This window comes from Danio aesculapii, chromosome 13 (genome assembly GCF_903798145.1).
Source record: "Danio aesculapii chromosome 13, fDanAes4.1, whole genome shotgun sequence".
NCBI classification, from domain to species: domain Eukaryota; kingdom Metazoa; phylum Chordata; class Actinopteri; order Cypriniformes; family Danionidae; genus Danio; species Danio aesculapii.
The window spans coordinates 25,424,171-25,437,634 of NC_079447.1; the positions used below are offsets into that span (position 1 = coordinate 25,424,171).

Sequence of the window (13,464 nt, forward strand, 5' to 3'; positions counted from 1 at the left end):
CATGTTTTTTTTTTATTTAACTTTTTAAGGGGTCTTTAACCTTTAACAGATAGAACAATGTAGAGAATTGATAGGAAATCATAGGGAGCAGAGAGAGGGGAAGGATCGACAAGGAATCAAACTTTCTTTGTTAAAGAAATTGCAAACACATTTTTATACATTAAAAGACATTACAACACAATTTAAAAACAAACAAAAAAACACATTAAAATCTTGGCAATTTCCAGTTCATTTCTTTAAAAATGTAACATGCTTTGGCTGTTAAAATCTTGTGAAGTTCTTCTAGCATGTTCTCATTTTTAAAATACGCGTACAAATTTTCCACATATCCTTCTGTTTTCATTCTGAAAATTTTCCATATATCCATCACCATTTATTCTTTTTTCACCACAATTCTTCTTTTCCACATAGCACTTTTCATCAGCATTATACATAGGTTTACAATTTCCTCATTTTACTTTTTCTTAAGCCATCCAAGAATCACCACTCTGTTTCATTCTATTTTATATTTCGTCCCAATCTTCAATCAAACTCATAATTTAAATTTTACTTACCTTTAAAAAGCCGTGAGCACCTTGGTGCTATATATGTTGACACACTTAACCACTAGGCTATTGGCATTTTATTTTATTTTTTGGCGTTTATTTTTATAAAGAGTTTTCCACATTTTTGTTTAAAGGGCATATATGGTGAACTTTTTAAGCTGTTTGGACAGACATATGTGTAGGTATAGTGTATAGACCATCATATAGGGGTATAAACACACCCAGTCCTTTTTTTTTCAATTTAACAACATAAAAACGGTGGACCATATGGAGTGGTTTTGAGATTGACCACAACTTGACATAGGAGTCCCCCTGCCCACCAATATTAAATGACAGGTGCGCATTACCATATCCTCAATTTGTTGTTCCACTTCTGCCATTTTCAGCGTATGAGTCAAAGCGATGTCACCAAAGGAACACCCTTGCTCTATTTTTAGATGTAAGACTCAATGGGAACAATACAAGATCAACATTCACCACACGATCTGCACCATTGTTTGTAACTTTAGGTGGGTTTGCAAACATGTGTACTTTTCATTGCATCTTGCCGTTTGCATTTTTGCGATCACAGAAGCTCCCTGTCATCTTAACAAGGTGCAGCTGGAAAGTGCGAGCGCGTTGCCTCACGTGCGCATCCCTCCATTAAAAATAACGAACTTGCCTTAAGCAGGTCGCACACTAGAAGCGCCGCTCGGCGACGCCACTTGGCTACGTAGCGCCATGCATTTTAGAGTTCTAAACAGAGGTTTCTATCAGGGTACACACAACGGCGCCTCAAGTCGGTGGCTGTCCGCGACGCCCAGCCACGACTCAGGACACTGTTCATTTTACTGCTGTGCCACAGAGTGCCATCTGAATAGTTTCATTTTAAATAACATGCAAATATGCGCGTCCAGTGTGCCGTGTCGCGGCTTTGAGCAGCGTATCCAGTGCCTCAGTCAAAGTTAATTCAGTGTGTGTGGTTATTAGTCTCATTGTACAAGCTCGGAACTTTAAAGAAGCACACAGTTGGCTGTAAAACTATACAGAGACACAAATGATTTTGTACTCTCTGCTTGGTCTGTGTCCGAGTCACACATGTACGGCTGAATGCTGGTCCTTACACTCATGTTGCTTTTCTCTGTCTGCCAGTCTGTTGCCAAACACAAAGCGAGGGAGCTCTTGGCTCCACCCCCTTGTTAAGTTGGGCGGGAAGTCGAAACTAATTTTCATGTGAAGCAACACACCCCTAAAACAGCAAGCTGTGTACACGCCCCCCAAAATAACCCTTTTTAACACATTATAATAAAAAAAATCTGAATTGTATTTTAAACTGAACCTAAACTCAGAAGAACCGTAATAATAATATTAAATCTTAAAAAAGGGGTAAACTAGGTCCCCTTAAAAAAAATCTCTGTCCACATGACAACTCCACAACGCACTGCGATTCATCTTAAGGGTACACTGAACCAACAGGCACTTTTATACAGGGTTCACAAGTCAATGCAGTGAGAACAGAGGTGGATTACACGTTCTGTGGTGCAAGCAACACGAAATATGCTATGCTTTTGTCGTGAACCAGCAGAAATTGCTTCATTTTGTCTTCCGTGTTTGAACACAGCCATGTTGGCCAATCAGAAAGCACGTAAAACAGCATAAAACTTCATTCACACTATGAGCAACTTGTAGTGGCAAAGCAACAAGTGACCGTTCATTTCAACAGAGAGTGAGTGACTTCCGGTGACCTCTGTCTATGGGAGCAACAGTGACCACTGGCGACCAGGTGGGTGTGTCTAGTGACGCTACAAAGTTGCAAAATCCATCAACTTTATGCAAATGACAAATCTTAAACAACAGCCAATAGTAGCACTAGTGGAGCTCTTGTGATCCTCTCTCAGCTCGCTCAGAAGCCAGTTGTATTCTCCTTGCTGTAGACCAATACAGACCTGCGTTGTAGCAGGTCACCAACCAGAGCGACAGGCAGTCACTGCTAGTGAGGCATAAAACAGTGTGCGTGCTGACATCATGAGGCAAAAACCTCAGTTGTTAGTTTCAGAAAATCTTCACCCTGGCCAGAGTTTTCAGAAAACTTTGGTTTTAGTCACCCGATACTCAGTTTTTATGTGGAGAAACAGCAAAACCACGTAGCAAAAAAGTGCAGTTATGCAGTGTTCATGTGGACAGGGCCAAAGAGAAAGGTGCACTTGACCTATATAGTTTTATTTTGATTCTAGATTGCTTTTATCTCTTTTGTGGAACCTTGCTTCACCAGACTCAAATTGGAGCGTCATACTGTCCTATAGCATTCATTTAACCTAGAAACTGCAGTCAAATGTATGTTGGAATAGGTTTTTGCAGTTTTACAATTATGTAGCCTGAAGCGCTTATTTACAAATTCCAATGAGCCGGTATTGCATGTATCACAAACTGGTATCCTTGGATTGTATTTCATAGGATTTATAATGAACATTTAATATGAAAAGTTACAGCAAAGCCATTTAAAATGTTTTTTGCTTTATATTCGTCAAACAATTCTGACAATTTACACAAAAATATCAAGAAGAAGTCATTAAAGAAAGTCTGTTTTTTTTATTCCATTTAATTAATTAAAATGCCTATATTTAACCCTTATTGTTTTTATAGATTTGGTTTGATCTACACTCCTCTTTAATAGTTACGTTTTCTGTCACAAACATTTACTGAGACTTCATAACTTTCGTTATGTTGATGTATTTTCAACTGAAATGGAATATTAAGTAGGCCCAGGGCTTTCTTTTTGGACATTATTCTCTTGTAGCAAACTAACAGTGAGACGCTTTAGTGTCTGTGTGTACAGTGGCACAATGGTATTAAATATTTTCAGAAATCAAATGATAAAATGACTCTCGGAGCAGCTCTGTAGATACTTTTTCATTTAATGAGATGGCAGATGTTGAACACACCAGCATCATACATCAGTCACTCACACAGGCACTAGTTTGTGACATGTTGCATACTGATACGTCTTTTGATTTACTGTAATACTCTAATTAAAATTCTGCAACTTTTAATGCTACAGTAAATTCATTTTTTGCGAAGACTGCGTTATTCTGTCCTATTTATTGTGTGTGTATATATGTATGTATGTATATATATATATATATATATATATATATATATATATATATATATATATATATATATATATATATATATATATATATATATATATATAATATATATATATATATATATATATATATATATATATATATATATATATATATATATGAGTAAATTGTTATATCATAAAACATATTTTTGTATGTTCTAAATGTACTTGTTTGTATTAAATTATAAGGGGTAAATTACCCGCTATACTGTTAAATATACTGTATGCTCCCTGTGCATTTTGTCCATGGCACTGCATTGGTTAATCAGAAATTCAGTGCTGCACAAAGATCCCTGTAAATGCAATCCAGAGCTCATTATCCCAATAATTATCAGGCCTCTTGGTAATATCTGTGTTTTCTTCTTTAGCCAAGCGTTTCTTTCTGAGTGCTGCTGTTTTGAAGTCAGTTTCTTTTTCCCTAGGCAGTGCACTTGTCTCTGTCTGTTGTTCACTCATTCTTTCTTTCTTTTCCAAGGATCCATTTTAAACTGTGGTCAGTCAGGCTGGGATTTGGTGCCTTGTGTGTAATGTGTGTGTATGTGAGAGTGTGTGTGTGTTTTTAACAGCACAACTGAGTGGAAAGCACCAGCGATGTGTCATTTCATGCCCACCTCCTCAAAGTGACACCATGAAATGAATAGTATTGATCCTTCTGCTCTTCCTTTGCATCTGGTTTGTTATATTATGTTGACCCATTTAAAATTTATCATCACTGGGATTCTGTCATTTTTTATTATTTTGATTAGTTTGCTTAGTTTTTTATATTCAAATTGTATTTTAGTTTATATATATATATATATATATATATATATATATATATATATATATATATATATATATATATATATATATATATATATATATATATATATATATATATATATTTTTTTTTTTTTTTTTTTGTTCGTTGCCTGTTTTTGAAATTGAATATATTCAGAATATGAGTGAATATTTGATATATTGAGTGAATATCAAATGTCCATTTTGTCCATTTTGGTTATTTAAGTACATTGGGTCAAAGGTGCAGTATGTAAGTTTGACATCCCGTGGTTGAACTAGGTATTGCACTCCTGGATCAAAACAAACGCAAACAGCATCTGTTTCTCACAGGTGAACAACAGAAAACTATGACAATGATAACCTCAGGTAAACTTCATGTGCTGTATTCAGTGTTGAATGCTAACAATGTGAGTTTGAATGCCATTTTACATGACATTTATTGCCATACTACTGAAACCAGCAGCCGACAGTTTACCTCAGACCATGAAAATAAAATAAACTGTCAAATGGAACTAGAACTAAACCCATACGAGTGATGCAGCATGTACATTTAATAATGTTAAAGAGGATTCATATGTATTAAATTGATTTTAAACCTTACCAAAATAACAATGCCAGTGTCTCGCAACCCCCAATATTCTAGAAGGTTGTTATAAATATAAAATCTTGCACATAACGGTGCAAAAATACCAATAGGCCCAAGTCTTTTCATTGTTGAATTTTGGAGAACACCACTCAGAGACCATCCTCCATGTTCAGTAGTGGTCTGTATTTATTTCTAATATTTGTGAGTGCCGTAAAGTTGTCAGAAAGTTTAAACTGGTGCCATAAAATCAATTTGCTGCATCTGATGCTATTGGTGTGTCTATAATATAATCACCCCAGGAATCACTAAAAAATCGAAAGGGTGAAGGCTTTTTATTTGACAAATAACAATGTTACTATTAACTACTATTTTGTTTTTCAGTAGGTTATGGAGAAAATATGTTAATTCTAATATTTGAATAAAATTAATTAGATTTTTTTTTAAATTGCCAAGTAACCCCCCTCATTGTCCCATGACCCCCCGGAGGGTCCCGCCCCCCACTTTGGGAACCAGTGGCCTTACCTAATTAACCTAGTAAGTGTTTACATTGCACTTTAAGCTGCACTGTTAACAGTTTCCTGTATAATCTACAGTAACTCATGGCAGCAGTTTCCCATTAACTTACTGTAAATAAATTACAGCAAAAATACTGTATTTATCTTTACAGCACTATTTATTTTGTTTTATATGTATTTACAATATTGTATTGTATTGGATTGTACAATGCAACTTTAAAATACAGTAACATACTGTACAGTTAATACAGTACAGTAAATACAGTTCATATTACAGAGCAAATACTGTGCAATTTACAAAAATCATTAACAGTGTAAATACTATCTTGCAAGATAATATGTACTGTCATTATGACAAAGACAAAATAAATAAATTGTTTATTAGATTTTGCTATTAAAAATAATCTATTTATTTTTTAAGTATTTTCTCCATTAAACAGCATTTGGGAAATGTAAGTGTAAAAAATGTCATTTTCATTTCATCAGGGCTAAGAATATTACCTTCAACAATGTATAGATAAAAAAAAAATACATACATTTTTGTTTTGTTTTAGTAAAATATAATATGAGAGCAGCACTTTTGTATACTGTGTTCTGTCTGGCGTCACATACAGTAGGACTTTATGCAGTGAAAATGTGACACACATATCCAGCACACGTTTATAGGGCTTTGAGTTCAGGTCAACAGGGAGGAGTGTTGTAACAATGAAATGTACACACACAGAAATGTCTACCTGTACCGGGAGAGTCGTTGTATTTGTAGACATCATCAATTTGTTTAATTCAGAGGTCTGATGTTTGGAGAGGGAGCTGAATTGAACTTATCACCATATCGATCCACAGATGGCTTGTCAAGCACGAGATGTATGTCTCGGTGACGAAAGAGTGAAAGTTGGTTTTGTAACATCAGCAGGGAGATGAAATAGATTATTTACACTATTGATCTGGTATTTAACAATCCCAATGGTCTTTGTTCGAGGGACGGGTGAAGAAGTGTTTTGCGAGTGGGCCAGTGGGTGAGAGTCTCCAGGCGCTGATGTACTGGCTAATTAGACCAAATGGACAGTAATGTCTTTTGTGGCAGTCCTTCATCCTTATCCGGGATTTATAACTTGCTGAATTATGGGTCTAGCTCTGCTTGTTGCCGCCCCAATTCATCAAGCTGTCGGAGGTGGAAGCGTGAACTGCGTTCTCCCACTCACAGAACTCAAGCGCTCCATTTATCCAACCCTGTTTGCGTGGACTTGACACCGGTGGACAACCCTGCCTGTCCACATCTCGCCCAGTGATGGAAATTAAATGATATTCAACAGATGGAGGAAGAGGCGGAGTCTGGTGATGAATGACAGGCCTGCGGGTGCTAATCAAACACAGTCAACTGGAGAGAGATTTCTTGAGGCTTTGTTTTAAATTGTGAAGATGCGTGAAGATGCTTAGAAGTTGTTTAGCATTTACATAATATAAAGGAAGATTGTGTCAAAAGAAGCTTAACATACAGTAGATGAAGTTCTAGTAAATTTACACTGCCCCAGTTGAGTTGTCACAGTTAAAGTGTCCTTTTATACTATTGTGGTTTCTCTTACAATAGGCTTGCATGCCTCCAAGGACCAAAAACACTTTCATTTCTTAGAGTCTGCTTTAAGCTGCCGTAACAATGGGCTTTGTGTGTGCAAAATTCTGTCGTATGGCGCTGCGAAAAGGGGCGGGATTAAACAAGATGATTAGACATTTAAAAAAGCTAGCGATTGCTTCATGTTTTAAATTTCTGTCCAGAGAGGTCCAGTTTTAATCCTCAATTGGTCTCACGCAGTCAAGTGATGCGATTTCGCAGGTCAGAGTTCACCAAGCTTGAACTTTGCACTGCTGTGAACTACGAAACTTAACGCATGACCCTGCGTTTCCGGTCTGACGCATTCGCGTGCGTATGAATGGACCTCTATGGGGAAAAAAGCCCAGTGTGACTGCAGCTTTACCCTGTTTTGGATCTACCACTCACTCTGCTCTTATTGGTCAGATTGCCCAGTTAGCTGGGATTGCCTCTGCTTCTCGCTCTACTCTGATTGGTCAGATGGTCTTGTTTGTTGTGACCACTCTGTCACTTAATCTGCTCTGATTGGTCAGATGGCCTACAGTTGTCTGTTGTGTTTGTTCTGCCACTTACATTATTCTGATTGGTCAGATGACCTTGTCTGTTGTGACTGGTCTTTCACTTATTCTGCTCTGATGGCCTGGTCTTTTGTGATTCGTCAGATGGCTCAGTCAGTTTTTTTTTCTTAAAGGGGTGGTCCAGAGTGTATTTTTAAGGCTTGGTTGTGTTTATAAGATGCAAAGCAATGTGTGCTCATTTGTTAAAAAAAAAACATTCATTTGTTAAAAAAAAAATCAAGTCATTTTTTCATATGTCTTACTTTGATTATATACAGCTACTCAGCTAACATGAAAACGACATGAAAAATATGTCATATTTCTTAGTTCCTCCCTCAAGAAGCTCTGATTGGTCAGCTAACATTACATGCTGTGATTCGCGAATCTGCTCCATGTTACCAGAGCCCGGTTTTTCAAAATGTTTAATCTGGATAAAATTAGATTTTAAAATTGGATCCGGATTTAGTAATCCTTTTTTTGCGATCCGTGATCACGTAATCCAGCATACTTTTTGAGCCAGTTTTTCAAAGCAACATCGGATTGGATTAATCTGATCTGGATAGGAAATTTTCAGGATCACTAAATAAGGATAAGACAGGATAGAAAGTCACAATGTAGAACTATAGATATGTAAAAAGCATCAAGTAGAATAGCCAGTGTGGGGTCAATATATCTTTATTTTTATTTGAAATTAAAACACACACATTTAAAAAAAACAAGAAAAACCCCACCCCATCCTCTTCCAGCAGTTCACTCATCTGAGACCTACAACACAAACACTGTACATTGAGGATATTTATAACAAGTTTCAAATGTAGATGTATTGAATTTAAAAAAAAGACTTAATGTCAAAAACTCCACAATAATTTAAGACTTCCTGAGAATAGCCTTTAGGAGGCGGATCTCAAGTCTGGCCTTGGTTTGCTCAGTTGTTCCTCTGTCAGACGAAGCTGTGCTTCTGCCTTTTTAGTCTCTTTTTGCAATTTTTGAAAGTGATTTCAAAAATCTGTGATTGCCATTCTTTGCATTTTTTTGGTTATTCTGTAATCATTGTTGCATGCATCACTATTAAATATTCTAAAAACAAAAATATTTTCCATTGTGATATTTATATATATACAAATATATAAATATATATATGACAAATTTTTCAATTGTTAATAATTTATTAATAACTAAAAAAATTGTTTTTGGTCAATTTTAACAGCTGTCTGGGGTATTATTTTATGAGGCCAAACTCTTTCTACTTCGTGTAGGCCTATACTGAAAGGCTGAATACGTAAAGCCTACTTAATCACTATAGCCTGATGGATGAACAAATACAAAACCTTATGAATAAATAGGATGTCTTGTAAGATACTGCATGATCCAAATATAGTATTATTTGATAAATTTTTTAAATTTTCATTACATTTTTGACATGAAATCCATGCTGAGTCCACTCTTCTGATGGAATCAGTTTAATCCAGATTTTTTTGGATCAAAGTGATCCAAATCCTATAGAAGAGTTTGAAAAACCCAAACTAAAGGTTTGATCCAGATCAAAACCAAGATTGGATTATGTGATCTAATCCAATTATGTAATCCATTTTTTCTTTTGAAAAATCCATTTTCAAGATTTGATCCAATCCGTTATCCAAAATCCTAGTGGATTACTTTTGAAAAACTGGGCCCAGGAAATGCGTCATGCCTCTACTACAGTAGCATGCTCTTTGCTTCTGCAGTTTAAATACTGTCAGTCAGAGTAGCTGTTAGCCGTGTCAGTTTGAGCCTAAATCAGACACTAAATGAAGAGAACACAGCTAAATCTCATGCCTGCTCTCTAAAATAAAATTGTTGTTTACATCCATGTTTAAGTTCTCGCTACAACACACCGTTAACACTAGACACGATGCATGTAATAGATCAATTTTAACAAATAAAAATACCAACAGGTTGTGGCTTACAATCCACAGCTTCATCTATTATGGTTGGAGCTGCTCCTTCTTTGAGGAGTTTTTAACCGAATTCAACACTAATCTGGGAGAGATTCTGGAAGCTGTCCTTTGTCAAATGCTAGCTATGTCTTTTTTATAATTCTCTGGAACATAATTGAAATTAAACTGTAAGCACTTCTCTCTTTGTGTCATGTCTTTTGGCTCTGTGGAAATAGCAGCATTTGGACAGCATATTAGCTTTCACTGCTACAACATTATAGCACATTTGACCACACTCCTTCGCTGCATGGGGTGTATGCACATGGTGTATGCGCGTAACCTGAAGTGTTTGTGATCTCACTAACTCAGATGTATTTTTGTGTAGTCCCCAAACTTTGCTCTCTGTAGGCTTTGCTAAGCTAACTCTGTAAAAGCCAATGTCTCGCTTTGCACTGAACTTTGAGCGTATTACATTCAGAGATGTTGTTTATGTTCACACAGGTACATTACACATCAACTAAAGTTTAAATTATGATATCATAGTGGACCACCCCTTTAAGAGATAATGTTTATTTGTTGCAAACTTTGATCTTTGAAACCTTTCAGACCATGTGAAGTGTTGTTCTTGAGTTTGCTCAGCAGTTTGTGGTTTGGACAGAGAAACCATACAAGAGTCTGATAGTAGTGTTGTTTTGTCAATTTTAGCATAAATGTGTTGGTAATCTCCTCTTAACAAGAGGTTCTGGACCTTTTACCTACATCATGAAGTAGGGTTTGTGCAAATACCACTGCACTGTATACTTTCACGAGAGCTGAGGCTGGATGTCATTTTTCTTGCATCGCAAATGCACTGACAGCTTGATTTTGCAAAAACAAAAATATGCCATCTTTTGAGGATATGACTTAAAAACATTGTCTATTCATTCACGTCTAATCATTCTCTTAATCTTGCAGTGAAAGGGTGGAGAGGGACCAGTGCTTTAGTGTAATCCAGGACACGCTTGTATTGGATAACACATGCCCACACATACATGCGGATGGGAAAAGTTCATTTTCAATGCATAATCCACTCAAAACGTGACACTGATGTTTTTATAAAGTATTACCAAATAGTAGTGAGATTGTTGTATTCCATTGTTGTATATTCCATTTTTTTTTTTTTACAGCTTTTGTTAATTAGCAAACATGCAAATCGTGGATACAGTTGGAGTCTTACTGAATGAGACATTTCCCACACCAGTAGTTTCACTTAAAATAGATACAAAAATAGACTAGTGAACTATTAAAGATACACAGTGAATACGTTTACATGGATATCGGTAATCAAATTATTTGCTTTAATGAAGAAGACAATAATATGATTAAGGTGTTTACATGAGTTGCTTTTTGAATGTTCCATTCATTGTCCCGTTTTACATGTTATAGCACATAATTCAATTAATGTCATTGCGTCACCACAATATCAACTTTTCCTCCGGAGTTTCATGTAATTTCGGGTGTTTCATTTTTAATTTATTGAGTTTAACTGCAGTTTGACACTTTCACTTTCATTTAGGAACATTTCATGCATGCATGCATGTGACAAACGTGATATTGGATGTGAGTATGAACTGCTGGAAGAGTGTTGTTTCAATGGAATTTGATACCGCAGGCCGTATGAAAAATAAAACTCAGTCTTTCGCGATACAGGTGTCTGTGGTCCTAGGTAGGTGCAGAGTGTCAAACAGCCATGTGTGTATAGAATATCCTGTCACAAAATGTGGTGAAAATTCTACACGATGGTAATCGTTTGATTGCGGCATGTCTTTACATGTCTGTACTGAACTTCAATAATGTGACTAAAATCGGCATACTCCACTTCTTAATTCAATTTCTGTTTAGTTCGATTATGACTTTAGTCAGACTAAGGTAATCAAAAATCACTGTTTAAATGGTAGACTCTTAATCAGAGTATTGTCTTAATCATATTAAAATCAGATTATTGGTGTCCATGTTATTGTACCCAATGATCCCTATACACAGTAGACAGTCCATGCCTGGTCACAGTGGACAGCTTTTGTTTCACCTGAGACATGGATATTTGAAATCGACTGGCCCACTCCAACAACAACAACACAGAGCTTTAACACCTTGGGAAAATGTGTTTCTCTGCTGTTTTCACACTGATTCTTGCAGAATGAGAAGGGAGGTGGTGAGAGAGAGAGAGAGAGAGAGAGAGAGAGAGAGAGAGAGAGAGAGAGGACGCTAAAGGAGATATTCTTATTTAAGGGTACATTTACACAACAACTATGTGCTAAAAATAGTAATATTTCATTTTATGTTTCTTACAGGCAAGAGTGTGGTCAAAACAATCCCTATTTATGTGGATCTAAAAAAAATATATACAGTTGAAGTCAGAATTATTCGCCCCCTTTGAATTTTTTTTTTCTTTTTAGAATTTTTCCCAAATTATGTTTAACAGAGCAAGGAAATTTTCACAGTATGTCTGATAATATTTTTTCTTCTGAAGAAAGTCTAATTTGTTTTATTTCAGCTAGAATAAAAGAAGTTTCAAATTTTTTAAAAACCAATTTAAGGTCAAAATTATTAGCCCCTTTAAACTATTTTTTTTTTCGATAGTCTACAGAACAAACCATCGTTATACAATAACTTGCCTAATTACCCTAACCTGCCTAGTTAACTTAATTAACATAGTTGAGCCTTTAAATGTCAGTAAGCTGTATAGAAGTGTCTTGAAAAATATCTAGTCAAATATTATTTACTGTCATCATGGCAAAGATAAAATAAATCAGTTATTAGAGATGAGTTATTAAAACTATTATGTTTAGAAATGTGTTGAAAAAAATCTTCTCTTCGTTGAACAGAAATTGGGGAAAAAAATAAACAGGAGGGCTAATAATTCTGACTTCAACTGTATATTACAGCACTTTAGACTAAAATGCCAGTTTGTAAAGAAAAACTTAATTTGAATGCATAAATATAGTCCTGTAGTCCAACACTGCTTCAAAACTGATTTAAAAGTTTGCGCTTTGTACGCATGTACATGATTTCACCATTTGCACAAGACTGCATGCATTTTCCTGTAATATCTTGATCTACCACAAACTTGAACTTTTAAAACTTGTTTTAAAATTGTAAGCAACTCTCCTCATACTCTTGCCTTATTTTATAAGTCCCCTGGTGTTAAATAGTTGAATTTTACCATTTTTAATCCATTCAGCTAATCTCCAGGTCTAGCAGGAGCACTTTTAGCTTAGCATAGATCATTAATTCGGATTAGACCATTAACATTTAAAGAACATTAGAAAATATTTTGTATTTTCAAGATTTTTTTTGTGTGTGTGTGATGAGATTTGAGATAGTTCATATAAGGTTTGTTTGAAGCAGTACAATAGTTCTTGTTTGAAATCAGCTGCGATGAAGAAAGATACTAGACAGTGTGTGTGTGTGTGTGTGTGTGCGTGTGTGTGTGTGTGTGTGTGTGTGTGTGTGTGTGTGTGTGTGTGCGTGCGTGCGTGCGTGCGTGCGTGCGTGCGTGCGTGCGTGCGTGCGTGCGTGCGTGTGTGTTTTGGAAGGAGTTGCTCATGGGCACCAGGGCCTTTACTGATCATTAGTAGATGTTAATTAGCTTGATAATTAGCCCATCACTGGACCTGCAGGAGTTTCTGAGTCTCCGGCAAGGGTGAGAATGACCCTAAAATAATCTCTGTCTTCTATTTTTCGCACCCTCTCTCTTTCTCTCGCAGATCCTTGAGAATGTATTTAATATTATTCAGATGGTAACTATCATTCATGTTTTATATTGACAAAGCAAGTACCAATTTTGTAATTCCAATTTTTTTCTCTA

At 35.9% G+C, this 13,464-nt stretch overlaps 1 pseudogene; it reads left to right on the forward strand.

Annotated features, from left to right (window-relative positions):
• The window catches only part of LOC130239307 (regulating synaptic membrane exocytosis protein 1-like), a 137,219-nt pseudogene that overhangs the window by 52,661 nt on the left and 71,094 nt on the right, over positions 1 to 13,464 (forward strand).